Genomic DNA, 10,006 nt, shown 5'->3' on the forward strand with positions numbered 1-10,006 from the left:
CAGCAGGGAGCAGGGGAGAGCGGGCGGGAGAGAGGAAGAGAAAGATCTCCCCTCCGTTCCTCCCCGCTCTCCCCTGCAGCTCCCCGCTCCGTACCGGCACCCGAATCTTCAGGGACGAGCACAGCGATACTCGGATAAAGCAAATTACTCGAGTGAGTAGTGCTTTTCCGAGTACGCTCGCTCATCTCTAATCCAGACTGATTTACATAATGAACTCACAGAGGTCACATGATACTGAGATTACTTTTATTCACATGGATGATTATTTAGAAGAAGAGAGCTGTGAATGTGATCTGTAAGCCCACCTTCCATTTATCTGGACTAGGTGTGAGTGTAGGTTCTGCCAGCTGCTGAAATACTTATCTTTCAATATATTTGTTTTTTACTATTGAGTGGTCGCCTCGGGCCGTTCCTGCATCGGGCGCTGCGATACAACTGCCAGATGGAGAAGGAGAAGATAACCAAGCGGATATTGAATCTGACTCTGGAGATCATCTACCTGCTGACCGGCGAGGTGAGGGAGTCCCCACTTTACATGGGTTCCCTCAACTCTATTAGACGGAAAGAGAAATCGATCAAAAAGGAGAAATAGAATATAATAAATATTAAAAATGGCGTTTCACTTTCCACTTGTGGAATCGCTCCTGTCTCTGTGATAACCGCTTCTCTCCCTGTATACCTGGAGGGGTACCATGACCACCAGCGAATGAGACTAATTATTCAGCCCTATAAAGCATGATTTATTTTGTTTTCTTCTATGGTTTAGAGGGAAGAGTGCGCTGATGCCACTCAGCAGTACTCGCTGGCCACACAGGCTTAAAGGATATAATGGTTGGGTGTATAAAACTCTGAAGACTGACAATTCCAAATGTCTACTTGATTACTTTCCTTGTATTTCCACAAATGCAGGACTATATACTGGTTAAGAAGTCAAGTGAGCTTGCATCGCGGGGATGGAGCGTAACGCGAGACCCTATTGCAGTGCCTCCGTTTTACTCACCGGTTCAGGAGAGCAAAAATGAGCAGAAAATACTGGAGCTTACCAACAAGATCTTCGAGCTGCTGGCTGGAGAGGTGAGCGCCCCCGGGAATGCCGTAGAATCCTAGTATGGTAGAGTTGGAAGCGAACTCCACGGTCATCGGGTCCAACCTCCTGCCGCTACATAATATGCTAATACTGATGGAGCTGTATCACTGACGGTCATTGTGTAAGAGTTTGTAATATGTCTTTTCCACACAGGACTATATAGAGGATCATCACAATGACCTGTTGGAGGATCGGCAGTGCCCAGGTAACAAATACAGTTTAATTATGTCTGCTTTGTGGTAGGGATCAATACAATGCATCCCAGAAAAGTCCTCCATAAAAAATGGCCAGAGAGTCTTGGCCCCTCAGGAAGACCGTCAATCAAGCTTGTTGAACAAATATCAAGGAGAATATTGAGATTATCTTTGAGGAAGTTATAGATGTTAAAAGGAATAACACTATTTGGCCAATAGACAAAAATATTACTTTTTTTTAAAAGTTGCAAAACAATAGTACATTTGGGTGGAGATGGAATACCTGTGCAGGAAGAGGAGAGGCGGTGCTGCGCCCACCCGGTAGAGCGTTCCTGACGGTGGCTATACCCAACGGCCTCTAAGCTGGAAAGACCGAGGATTAGGAAAGTTGTTTGTGTAGCATTTTGAACTGTCCAAGAAATAGCTGGAGGGAATTGGGTTATGTCTAGAAAATGAGAGGGGATGATGTAAGTCAGAGCCAGAGAGTTTAAGTTGGAAATGCAACGAAACGTTTATGGTGGCTACATTGAGGAATATAACATGTTTGCAATACGAGGGGCTGCTGATAAGTCTTTGGCTTTGTGGGGGTTTTTTGTTTCTATGGTAACGAATGTTACATCACATGAAAGCCTTATGTGTCTAATATATGTTTTCAAAATTTTGTGCTAGTAGCTTTTGGCAACAGTGATCTCGGCACGCGGGAAAACAAAATGTCGGAGTCTAAGGCAATATTCACAGCAAATGAGAGCAGAGGAGTGATATAATTCTTGTTTCTGCAAGGAAAGTCCGCGAAGGATATTCATGGTGATATGTCGCAGATATTGGGGGATCAATGCCCTTCATATCCTACAGTTTAGAACTGGGTTGCCAAATTTAAAACGGGCCACAGCATCGTACCTCATACTGGAGAATTGGCCAATTTCAGCTCCAGGAATAGCAGATATCATGGGGATTTCTGGTGAACGTATTTGTGTCATTACCCATGAACATTTAAACATGAAGACGCGATCTGAAAAGTGGGTCCCCAAATGTTTGACAACAAAACAGAAAAGAATGCGAGTGAAAACATCCTGGTCCATTTGTCAGTGTTTCCGGACTGATAAGAACTTCCTGGATCGACTGGTCACTATGGATGAGACCTGGATTTATTTGTATGACCCTGAAACCAAGGAGCAGTCAAAAGAGTGGAGGCACAGTGGTTCTCCTCGCCCAAAGAAATTCAGTCACTAAGGTGATGTGTTCTGGGATAAGGAGGGCGTGCTGCTAGTGGACTACCTTCAAAATGGTTCCACCATCAATGCAAGGTATTACATTGAACTTTTGGACCAATTGAAGGCAGCTCTGAAGGCCAAAAGGTGCAGCAAGCTGTCCAAAGGAATCTTGTTCCTGCAAGACAATGCCTCCGCTCACACTGCACAAGCGACCGCGGCAAAACTGGTGGAGCTAGGCTTCCAGCTGGCTGACCACCCACCGTATTCACCAGATCTAGCTCCCTCGGACTATCATCTGTTTCCAAACCTGAAGAAACACCTCAAGGGGACCAAATTTCACACCATTTCTGATGCCATGGCTGCTACGGATGACTGGTTTAAGGCACAACCGAAATCCTTCTTTTTGAAAGGCTTACAGAACTTGGAATCTCGATGTAAGACGTGTGTTGGCATCAGTGGAGAGGATGTGGAAGAAATGTAAAGTTTCATCTTCCCATCTCGTTTCTTTCTGGTTAAAGCCAAAGACTTATCAGCAGCCCCTCGTAAAAGCATTTTGAGGTGGCGAAGAGATCCGTAAAAGGATCTCTGAATATAAGACTTCCAAACCCACCTGCTGCTTTACATTGAGCATCCCCCAGAAAAGAGAATTCATGCCGTCGCTTCAGGTCAGTAAATGAGCTCATGTAGGTAAGTGCATTTTCTGATATTCCTCATGTTTTTGCCCTAAAATATAATGGTTTTTTTGGAGAGGATTCCAAGGCAGAAGCTTCAGGAGTTTTCCTAGAACTTCTGATGGTTCTGAAATTTCCAAAAAGAATTATTCTAGAGGCGGTACTTGCTCGGATTCATCTTGTACTGGAAATTCTGAGATGGAATAAGACTGTTTTCCACCACAGTTTTAACAAATTTGTTTGTTTGGCGTTTTGCATGAATTGTCTAAGACAGGGTTCCCCAACTCCAGTCCTCAGGGACCGCCAACAGGTCATGTTTTTAGGATTTCCTCAGTATTGCACAGGTGATGTAATTATTGTCAGTACCTCAGACATTGCCACAGGTGTTCTTACCATAGGATATACTGAAAACATGACCTGTTGGTGGTCCCTGAGGACTGGAGTTAGGGACCCCTGGTCTAAAACACTGCAGGCCTATGATCTTTAAGGTCTGGTTATGGAGGGTTTTACTGGTTTTCTTCCTAGAGGTCTATACAGGACATGAAAAGCCCCTGTAGAAAATGTCACATAAAAAAAAGCTGCCAAAATAAATTTATGTAAAAAAACAAATCTGTAAAAACACTATATCACCTCCAAAGGAAAAAAAAACACGCCATGTCTTTGAAGTCTATGGGAGAGTGATTCCCGAAGATGTTGCTCCAAGAGTGTCAGTAATTGATGCTGCTTTCCGGAAGGACGCTTACATGCACTATTTTTTTTCCCTCTGCAGAGGGACTTCGTGGTCAAAAAACATTTAAAACTATTTCGAGTTCCCATTTATCACAAGATTGTAAGGAAGATAATGAAACTACCTTATGGGATTGGAAAGTAGAAATCGCACAGACTGGAAAAGTGAGTCGATGGACAAGAACTGTGAAATATAATATATCCTTTCCAAGCTCAAATAACCCAAAGATTTCAAACCATCCAATATAATTGTATAAATTGGGTAACTCCACTCAAACCCAAAAATAGCTAAATTAGTTGGGGTGCAAGTAGGGCCTGGAACTTGTAGGACCAGATCTGTGACTGCCAATGTTTTATACAGGAGAGCAGCATCGGTAGACTGGAGACTAAGCAAGGAAAGGAGATAATCCAGGTGAAGATTAAGGAAGAGGAAGCGTCTACTATTAGCCCAGGTGAGGAATAGCGTCTAGAGAGAAGAGTTGTTTCTGCTTAATTCTCTAATTACACTGTAATCAGAAGGGTTTATCTACACGCGGTCATATAAAATAACAGTGGGGCTTTGTAGGGGTTTTCTGTGCCTTGACCATTGATCGGTCTCCTGTAGACTGGAGTCTGATGCACAATAAAACTTCTGCAGTCGGGGATGGAATTTAAGATCACTGGAAACATAAACGTAATTATTCTGATGCATTTCAGATGCAGAAACAAAAGAAAACCGTATGTGTAGACCTCCAGGAACCAACCTGTCAACCAGAGAGCCTCATCGGGAGAACACGGATCTCTTGGTAGGTTGGCTTTGTGACATTTCAAATATGACAGTAAGGGCTTATTTACACGGGGGTATACTGGCTGCCGTTTTCACACCTGGCCGATATACGCTACCAACTGATGCATTGGATCCCAATGCATCAGATCACACAGGCTTATTCCCGCTGTGTAAATGCGCCTGGCCGGGCGCTTTTACGCCAGGAACTATCTGCCTGGCCGGACTATGGCCGCTGCTAGAGACTCCTATTGGAGCCAATGACAGTGGCCGGTTAAGGGAGGTCGAAGGGAGTTTAGCAGCATGACTGCCAAACTCCCTCCCCCTTCACTTCTCCTCTCCGCTGTTTGCAGTAGGGGGCTCCCACCCCCTCCCATTGCAAAAAGCAGCAAGGGGTGGACTCAGTTCACTAGCTCCCACCTCCTCCCCTTGCAGAGAGACGCTAAGGGGAAGACAGCTTAGCAGAGCTAGACTGGCTCCCCCAGCCCGACATCAATATGTCGAGATGGTAGCGTTGTATCGGCCGCCCGTGAAAATGCCGGTCGATATACGCTCGTGTGAGTACGCCCTCAGGCTCAGGTTCCTCTTCCATGGAAAGGTGATCATTCAGGTAATCATTAGTGCAAAACTGAACTATAATCATTCAGTGCAAACACGGCAATGATTGAATGACTATCGATAAATTGTTCGCTTAGCATTCGTTATTCATTTTATGCAGGCCTTTAAAACCTGATACGCGTCCCTTGTAAAAAGGCAGTCGCTCATCCAAGAACGGCGCGCTGCACCTCCATTCAGTGAATGACTAGAAGTCCTGTGAGAAAACACAGGAGCGATAATCGTAGCGCTGACTGTTATGCCGCGTAAAAGGACCCTCAGCGAAGTACGTATGGAAGACATTTATTTAACCCTTTAGGACCAGGCACTGTAAATTTACAGCCTGATCCCGGGCTTATAGCCCAGCCGTATGTAAAATTACGCTGGAGATTTAAGCCTTCTGGCTCTGCAATCAATTAGAGGCAGGACGGGTTGTCAGTTGTTAGTCATAGCTGATAACCCGGAGGAGGAGGCAGGAGGGGTTTTTCTGCCTCCTCCTTCCCCGAGTACACAGCGCTCAATGAGCGCTGTGTACTAGAAAGTGAAAGTGGAAACAACGGGAGCCAGGGGGTCATGTGACCACCAGGGTTTCCTGCTACAGCAGAGCTGGAGGGTCATACTAGACCCTGGCCAGCTCTGCCAGTGACTAATGTCACTACAGAGGATGTTTTTCCCTGTAATTGGGACTCCTATGGCCCCAGCTACAGTGGGAAAGTATAAAAAAAAACAAAAACATGTGAATGACCCTCAGAGGTCTTACATGACGTCATGGGGAACATAGATAGTAAAAAGACATAATTACATACATCAGTAAATAAAAATTACAGAATACAACAACAATATATACATAAAAAAGAAACGCCAACCAAAACCATCACCATATGCGCCCTGTGATCCAAAACCATGCATACTATATATCACAATGTCCGAAACAAAATGAGGAACCCGCTCCCACACTTTATTTTAGCGGAAATATACTTATTAGAAAAAAACAAACTATAAATATTAAAAAAATCATTTTTTTGCCCCCAATAAAAATAAAAAACTAGAAAAAAAAAGTCAATGAAAAAGATATTTTAAAAATCGCCCTCTATCTCACAGAAAAAAAATGCTGCAAAAATAATTTTGGTAGCTAAACGAAAAAAATAGGGCAGTGAAACCACCACATGGGTAAAATCCCTAAAAAGTGTCTGGTCCTTAAGGGGTTAACAAAAGCTCTTTGCACAAATGCCAGCAGGTGGCTGTACTTACTGCTAGAGGTACCAGAACAGGTAAGACCCCAGCAGCACACCGCCACAGTGCCGTATGCAGGAGATTACATAGGTGCCAATCACTCGGTGGGAGGGGGCTTAGTAATGTCCCACACATAGATGAGGCTTGTATAGGTAGCAGTCACACAGATCTGTAGTGCACCATACAGAGATCACGCACCCCCAGTATTTTGGAGGTGGTGGTATACCTACCCCTTGTACCCCTCCATCAGTAACTATGGCACTATCCCCCTTTTCAGTGAAATGCTCTTTACAAGCTGACTGTCCATAATTCCATGACTTCATCTGACAGACAATCATGTTACAGGGACTTAGAGGAGCAATTCTGTACGTAGAAAACCAGATTTGCTGCCAGCACTAAAGGGGTTTTATTTTTAATGGTCATGTGTGAGTGTGCCCGGACGGGGCCTTCTGTGCTGGCCTTCATCATCCTCCGTTAACCCCTTGAGTGGCACGCTCGGAAATTTTCCGGGACGAGCTCTACTGCTCATAGCGATATAGCCCGGAAATCCGGGATATGTATCATTATGGGAGCTGCAGAGCACAATGCCACAGAGAACCAGTGCAGGACTTTGAAAAACAGAAGCAGGAAGATATTGCTGATCTGCCGGCAATCTCCCGATTCTGAATTTAAACTCCTGCACTGGTTTGTTTACAGGTTGCCATAGAGACCATTGGCTTGTCAGAAGCAAGCCGATGGTCTCCGTGGCAGAGAGCTGGTGCTTGGCTGTCAGAGGACAGCCAGGCACCAGCTCTTACAGCAGACATCAGAGAAAACCTCCGATCTCTGCTGTGTTAACCCTTTAAATGCTGCGGTCTATGTGACTGCAGCATGTAAAGGGCTGTCACCATCGGACCCCCGGAATGTGATCAGGGTGTCCCGATGGGTCTCTGTGGAAGTCCCCTAAAGGGACAAAAAAAAAAAGTTTAAAAATTATTAAAAAAATAAAAACAAAAACACTTGTCTCCCTTTACTTTGTAAAAAATTAAAAACAATATTACACATGTGGTATCCCTGCGTCGTAATGACCCAAAGGAGGAAGTTAGTACATTATTTAACCCCTTAATGACATGGCCCTTCTTTTTTTCTTTTTTCCCCTTTTTGTTTTTTCCTCCCCCCGTTTAAAAAAATCATAACTCCTCTATTTATCCATCGATGTCGCTGTATGAGGATTGTTGTTTTTTGCGGGACGAGTTGTCTTTTTCAGTGGTGCTACTTAAAGTACCATATAATGTACTGAAAAACTTTTACAAAATTCTAAGTGAAGTAGAATGGAAAAAAAAAGACATTCCACCATCTTTCACTGCGTTTTGTTTCTATGGCGCACAAACTGCAACAAAAGCAACATGATAACTTTATTCTATGGGTCGGTACGATTACTACCATACCAAACTTGTATAGTTTTTTTTGCTGTAGTACTTGTATTTTTTCTGTGGTCATTTTGTGAATGCAAAAACGTTTTTATTTTTTCATTGACGTACTTGAGCAAGGGCTCATTTTTTGCGAGATGTCCTGTAGTTTAGGTTAGTCCTAATTCGGAATACATATGACTTTTTGATCGCTTTTTATTGCATTTTTTCTGGGAGACAGGGTGACTGAGAAAGTGCATTTGTGGCGTTCTTTATTTTTTTTTTCGGACTACGTTCACCGTGCAGGGTAAATAATGTGCTACTTTGATAGATCGTACATTTACGGATGCGGCGATACCAAATATGTATTTTTATTTTATGATTTAGATTTTCTTATTATAGATATGGCAAAAAGGGGGGTGATTTAAACTTTTATTCCTTTTTTTTTTTTTACAATTAATAAAACTTTATTGCTCTTATTTACCCTTTTTTTTTTTAAAGCTTCCCCTGGGGACCTACAACCTGCGATGCTTTGATCGCTCCTGTAAAAAAAAGTCAGGAAAAAACAAACTCTTACAGTTTGGTATTGGCAGAATCGTACTGGCCTGTAGAATTACTTTAATATATTATTTATACTGCTCAGAGAATGCAGTGAAAAATAAAAATAAAAAACATGCCAGAATTACAGATTTTGTTAACCTTGCCACTAGAAAAAATGGAATAAAAAGCAATCAAAATCTTACATGTTCCAAAAAATTAGATAAATGAAGACTGGAGTTCATCCCACAAAAAACACGGCCTTCTAGAGCGCTGGAAATGGAAAAATAAGAGCAAACATTTAAGAAAAAAATGTTTAAAATGTACAAAAATAGCAAAACATAAAAAAACTGTATAAACTCGGTATCGCTGGAATCGTGTGGCTCAGAGAATAACGTTATCACACTATTTATTCTGCTCGCTGAACGCCGTAACAAATCCAAAAAAACAAATGGCAGAATTTCTTTTTTTTCCCCAATCTCCCTACAAATGTTTTTACAAAAGTTATGCAATACATTATATACACCCAAAAATGATGCCATCAAAAAGTACAACTTCTCCCGCAAAAAACAAGCCCTCATACGGCCGTGTCAGTGGGGAAATGAAAAAGTCATGGCTCTTGGACCACAACTGCAAAATTAGTGGAAATTAAATGATTAGACTTTTTAAAAACCCTGCCCTGGTGGGTCTGACAGGGGGGTAAGAAACCCGCCACTCAAGGGGTTAAAGAACCTGCCCTGGTGGGTCTGACAGGGGGGTAAGAAACCCGCCACTCAAGGGGTTAAAGAACCTGCCCTGGTGGGTCTGACAGGGGGGTAAGAAACCCGCCACTCAAGGGGTTAAAGAACCTGCCCTGGTGGGTCTGACAGGGGGGTAAGAAACCCGACACTCAAGGGGTTAAAGAACCTGCCCTGGTGGGTCTGACAGGGGGGTAGGAAACCCGCCACTCAAGGGGTTAATGGAGTGTTTCATACTGTAGATTCCTGGTATGGCTTACAATGTCCATAAGCTAATAAAAACATTTTAAACTCTTTCAAGTTCCCATTTACCAAGACAGAGAAGGAAAAACTGAACACTGAGAAACCTAAAGACGGTTCACAAGATGGATCGGAGGAGGAAGAGGAGGATTGGCTTCTAGTGAAGATCAAAGAGGAGAATGTTCCCACAGAAATCCCTTCTGGTGAGGAGATCAGACCATCTGTTTCGCTTATTTCACAGTCTCTGCAGGTAAAAAATGCAAGAATGTTGCACAAAGTTGAACTTTGGCGTCTTAAAGGAGTCATCCAAGCTTTAAGAATTGTCCTAGCCCCCGGACCTGCCCGGTAGGACCCTCAGCGCCTGCGGCTATCAGACAACTGTCTCATCTTGTCCACTTTCCTTCCACTGCATCCCAAGAGTCAGGACTTTGTTCCTGTCCACGTGGCCGTATGGGGGCCAGCAGCGGTGGGGGGAGAGCTTTATTACTGCTGAATAGAGATGAGCGAGCACACTCGTCCGAGCTTGATGCTCGTTCGAGTATTAGGGTGCTCGAGATGCTCGTTACTCGAGACGAGCACCACGCGGTACTCGTCTCGAATAAACGAGCACTGACCATTGAATTTA

The sequence above is a fragment of the Eleutherodactylus coqui genome, chromosome 13 (genome assembly GCF_035609145.1).
Source record: "Eleutherodactylus coqui strain aEleCoq1 chromosome 13, aEleCoq1.hap1, whole genome shotgun sequence".
NCBI classification, from domain to species: domain Eukaryota; kingdom Metazoa; phylum Chordata; class Amphibia; order Anura; family Eleutherodactylidae; genus Eleutherodactylus; species Eleutherodactylus coqui.